The sequence below is a fragment of the Cupressus sempervirens genome, chromosome 7, assembly GCF_028749045.1.
Source record: "Cupressus sempervirens isolate cs-2001-9-10 chromosome 7, ASM2874904v1, whole genome shotgun sequence".
In the NCBI taxonomy this organism is placed as follows: Eukaryota; Viridiplantae; Streptophyta; class Pinopsida; order Cupressales; family Cupressaceae; genus Cupressus; species Cupressus sempervirens.
In genome coordinates this window covers 786,219,709-786,225,713 of record NC_143124.1, presented here as the reverse complement: position 1 = coordinate 786,225,713, position 6,005 = coordinate 786,219,709, and positions in this window count along the sequence as shown.

The window sequence follows — 6,005 nt, the reverse complement described above, 5'->3', positions numbered from 1 at the left end:
CAAATCTTCTATCTTCTAAATAATGCAGCAACTCGACATTATCAACCTTCTAATGCTCGGCACATACTACATTTCTCGGCATCCACTGTGAAATTACTTGGCACCTGCTAAAGTTTACTGGTGCTTGACATCAACTGAACTTTACTCGACATCAACTATTTTGCTCGGCATACACTAGAATGAACTTTTACTCAGCTCCAACTAATTTTCTCCTCGGCTTGCACTGACTTTGCTCGACACCTACTATCCACTCGGTCAAGCTTGGAAAACAAACTTTGTGTAACTTGTTCTTCTAAACTTTCTAAGTGTAACCAACCTTTGTAACCTTAAGTAGATTATCAATACACAATACATCAATATCTTAACTAATCCTCGTACTTCATTACATAATCATAACTCAACCTTTCCTCTAGGTGCTATTGTTACATCTTTTGATCAAATCCTCTTCATCAAAAAATTGAGTGATAGTACTTGATTCTTATAAGCATTTGTCTTACCAGCCAATAGCAGGTTTGACATCAGTGACAAAACAATGATTGAAACACATAGTCTTCTTCAACAATTTCCTTCTTTTAATCTTTCTCAACAATGATCTTTTCAATTAGATCTCAACAATATGTATCTATGTATGAACATATTTCAAATATATATTTGATCTATTATGTGCTTCAATTCAACTGAAGCTACAAATTTAACAAATATATGTATGTGGATCATACACTATCCCCTCAGCACGATGGAAATGGGAGTCTGTTTATGTGACCACGCGATTGAGAGGTAGTGACTTCTTACTATCTGGGTCCCCATCAGATATGTATATGTTGGATTCTCGTTGATGCAATTGTATCATTATCATTATTCTTGTTATCCTAGAGATTTCTATTCATATGTTGTATCTATGTGTATTGTGTATATTGTATTTGAGATCCTATGGCATGTTGTATAGTATTTACCCTGCGAAATGTGCAATGGATGATGTTATCTAGATGTACTTTATCATATTAGTTGTTCTTATGTATGGTGTAGGAGCTTATGTATCTGTTTATTCATTTCATGATTATGGACATTGCACTTGAGACTTAAACTTATTAATAAAACTTCTTAAATGTGACTTGCCCGAAGGAACCCTGGAGGAATGACATCTTAAAAAAATATTTACACGCTCTTCCAATTTCACCTCTTAACCAAGATGACATCAATGGTTTTTTACAATGCATGCATGGTATATCTATCCCCCCTCCAAATATGTTTATGCTTGATGATTTTCCTCCTAAGGAGATTCATGATCATTATGATGCTCTTATAATAGTTGTGTTATTAATAAAAATACCACATGTCAAAGATTGATCGATAATAGACATAGTTTGAATGTTTGTAGTCTAGATATGTTGAAGACTATAAATTTTGATCTTACATATATTCATCCTAATAACATTCCTATTCAAGGATTTGATAACACTGCCACGAGAACTTTGGGTATTCTAACTCTACCTATTGAAGTAGGTCCAGTGATATTGAATACTCCTATGCATGTTATGCCTGCACCCCTCAATTATAACCTTCTCTTAGGAAGACCTTGGTTTCATTCTATGCATGTCGTTTCTTATACTCTTCATGGTAAGGTCAAGTTTGTTCATAACAATATTATGTATACTATTCATGTTGATGATGCACCTAAGCTTTGTTAAAACACAAAATATGCTCAAGTTTCTCTTTCTACAAATAAAGTGAAGGAACCTAAGACTAAAGATAAACCTCACAAGACTAAAGAACCTTCTTCCTCCCCTCTATTTGAAGATGATAGGGGCATATTATATTTTAATCCATCTTTTATTGGACAATATAGAGTTAATGACCTCTCAATCATAAAATCTCAAGCAAATTCTCTTTGTAATAACTTTATTTCTACTTCTACTCATGATGTATATATCAAACCAAGTGATATTCGTTCTGGTTATGGATTCATTGAGAATAACGTTAGTAAACAAGAAGAAGAAGCCTATATGCCCTTAGGCAAAGGGGGGAGTATGCATTCTTTCAACACCATTGTTAAATATGCACTAGGATGTGTGCAACAAAGTTGTAAATTTAATTATTTGTTCATATCCTCTCCTTTATCATCTTCTACTAATCAAGAATTTGTTTTGCATAAACTTCTTTTTGCTAAGGTGATTACTAGATCTAAATGTAGAAATAAACACAGATAACAACTTGTGAATCTTACACTTTGCATGTATCACCATTATCATGGTCACTCTACCAATAATTTTAAATTTTTACATTTCAAGATTTAACAACTCATTAATAATGAGTTTACTCACATAGCTCCTTATGATGGGCTTTGTTTGAATCTAGATTTCTTTAAATAATGCCTAGGTCCCTATTATGATGCTCCATGCCATGTAATACTAGTCTATCTCTTGGGGGCTCATTGTCATACATGGCTCACTTGTGAGTAGCATAATAGGTCCTATCTTCCCTTTGTTCCTACACTTGGGGGGCAAGGGAACCCTATCCATCTTTCTCATTCTCTCAAGGATCCACTATTTCCTTTGGTTATGTGATATTTGTTTTTATCATGCGACATTCAATCTTATATCATTTGCAAAGATTGATCACTTACCTTGGAGCCTCATAATAGTGTGTTATCCCTTGCAAGGATTTTCTTTTTCACTTCTCGAATGAGACAATCTATCCTTCCATGACCTCGTAGGCGCAGTGACCTCTTTGGTTTGGATTGGGTTTTGCTTATGAATACTATCTTGATGCTGAAATTACTTTATCCTTCTTTGTCACTTCCTTAAGATGCCAAAATAAGTCATTATCTTTCCATCTTAACAGGGGGCATATATGGTCCCCTTATTTTTATATGTTTATATTTATTTTAATCGCAATAGATAGAGTATAGTAGCATTCCACAAATTGTTAGGGCGAGCTACTCTCCCTTTCTACATGTCTTGGATTGGTTGACCAGCATGATACATACACTTTCTAAACCATTTGACCTATCCCAACATACTCAAAACCATTCTCATGGTATAAGATTACTATATTCCATGGGTATAAAACCACCACAAAGTGCAAAATATGTGAGACTGACTATCAAGCACACAAAATCATTAGAACCTTTAATACTATCCTTTCAAAATTCAATATGTGAAAGTCTCATACACAAGTAACACATTTTTAATTTATTTTTTGCATAGTTCAAAATGAGATGTGCACTTCTCATTGGTAGAATTAATCACACTCCTTCTCTTCTTCTCTTCATTAGTAATTTCTCTTGTATTATGATCTTGGAGTTGGGAAAGACTCGATCTCTTGGGGGCTTGATGGATTCTTTGTCTCCTTGATTCTGATAAGATCACCTTATATCTCGTGCTCTACTTTGCCAAGAGTTTGGGTTGAGCCCATACTCTCGCTAAAGTGGGGGATAAATGTATCATATTTAATTGGAAGAACTTCAACTTTATGAAAATTTATCACCTATTTAGTGTGATTTAATTCTAGACTTGCATTTAATTCACATTCTCCCATTTCTTCTTCTCTCTTTTCACTTCTTCTAGATGAAATTAGGGTAGGACCTAATAGATACTTCCTGGAATTCCTATTTCATGATGCAAACCTTGAGGTAGGACCTATTTATTTAGGTCTTCCCTTCCCTTTCTTCAATCACTCAAAATCTCTATTTGGCTTTGAAATTGAGTTTTCTAGAGATCTATATCTGATTTCTCAAAACTGGGACTTGTTATGGGACCTTGAGGGAATCCCATGGATTTTTGATCTAAGAATCAAGGACACAATACATCCCTAATGACATAGTATGTCTCTAATGATGCATTGTGTCCCTTCTCAGGATCCATTTTTGGACCCTCTTCTTGGGCCCTATATTGAGGTTGATTTGAGGCATTAATATTGTGTCTGATTGGCTGATGAGAGAAATTTTATTCTAAGCCCTTTTATAAGCACATCCATTTGCGTCATTTTGCATCCAACTGCCAAACATCTCATCATTAACATGCACAAGCACTCAAGTACTAGAGCCTTCAAGTGTTCAAGCATCTCAAGCATTCAAGTACATTTAAGGAGATCCTTTTTCAAGTCATTGGACATCATATCTCTTGCACTCAAGGTGCTTTCAAGGAGCTTCAAGGAGTTTAGTTGGGAGCTTCATCATCTCTTCCATGTTCATGTCACAACCTTTCAAGATCTAGCTTCCCCCTTTAGTGATAGTGGAGTTGGTCATCAAGGAAGGGCTTTTACTTTCATCCTTTTCTACATTGATCATCCTACATTTACACCCTCTTGACCCATTCACTCTGTAAAGTGAGCTCATTATATTTGATTTGAGAAATTATACTATTGTAAGGCGAACTTGTGCATTTACTTACTTTCCAACATTTTCATTATTTCAATTTCAAGGTTAATTCCTAAACTAGGGTTTGACCAAGAAAAATCTCCCATCAACAAATAAAAACCATTTTTTACAAGTTGTGGATCATAAAAGGAAAAATAGAGTGCAAATTCAAATACCCTTTTCACAAAACTTCAGAGTTTCAAAAATTGTTTTTTGCAGTTCAACCCTGATAGTAAATTGAAATATTTATAATTATTATAGTTTCATAATTTTAGGTTGAGATAGTGAGTTTCAGTAATTACAAAGATCATCTGACATCCCACTTATAGGTTTGTATTCACCAAAGTGAGTCTTCTTTCCTTCTTTATTTTGATACATATTTCCATTTCTCTACACTCAGCTTTCATATTGAATATTTACCTTCATAAAACCCTCTCTTTGTGAAGGTGAGGGAGAAGTAAGTCCAAACAATTCACCCTTTTACATTAGGTTACAAATTGACACTTGATCTTGTGTTAAATTGGGCCTACATTAGGAGGTAAATCTTGGTTTTCACCGTTCATCTATGCATAGGACAATGGATTCATTTTCCCCCTATTCAGATAGATACATATTTAAATCTAATTAAGCAGATACATCTCATATAATTCATCAACATGAAGAGATCCAATAGACAAGCACAAATTTTCCATTGATCATCAATCTTAACATGGAGCATGAGATTTGGGTAAAACAACACCATACAACAAAGGAAAAGGTAATTCTAAGTTTAGATTTAATCGCAACAAGATAACATGGACTAGAAGCAAAAACACCACAACAAAAATTTCAAAGATGAGATCAGTGCCTTTTTCATATTGGGTTTTTTGAGTCGAGAGAAATATAATATTGCATTACATATTTCAAACAATAGCATAATAACTAAGAGATATTGTCTTGCAACATTCTGTAGCAACAATGTTAACTCATCCTTCTTATCAACTCTTTGTACAAGACTTAATCAATCTTCACTTTCTATCAGGCATTTAATTGACTCTTTGAATCAAAGCAAAACAAAAAACTAAATATCTCATAACAAAACACCAAATGACACAAATCCTTGATTTTTTCACTTGAAACTTAGTCAAGAAGCACAATAGAGAGATCTAAACTAGAACCGTATATGAATTAATTTTTTTGCTACATCTTACATACAACATGCATACAACTTACAAAACTCAAAAACCTTCTGAAAATTCAACACTAATCCATTAGATATGCTCATTGAAATACTATAAGTGCTACTCAAAATACATCAATTCTCGCTAGTTGGAAACACAAAAGATGGAGCCCCAATGGTTACCAAAATTTGAAACCCTAGAGGATGAAAGAAAAACCTAATATGTAGGAAGAGAGAGAAATTCTGCAATACTTGATAACCAAATAAATTGAATAAATTGGGTTTCAAATGGGGTTGAGCAAAGTGATCAAACATATTTAAAATGAGCTCAAAACTGGTAGAGGGCAAGTCTCTACTATTTATAATGCAGAGAAGAAATCATCTTGTTCTAACCAATCACAAGTCCCAAAATGCAAGGCCTCAAAGTGGGCAACTTCTTTTATTGGAAAAGTGCAATTAGCAAGACCGGATGAAATGCTAGAGTTTGAG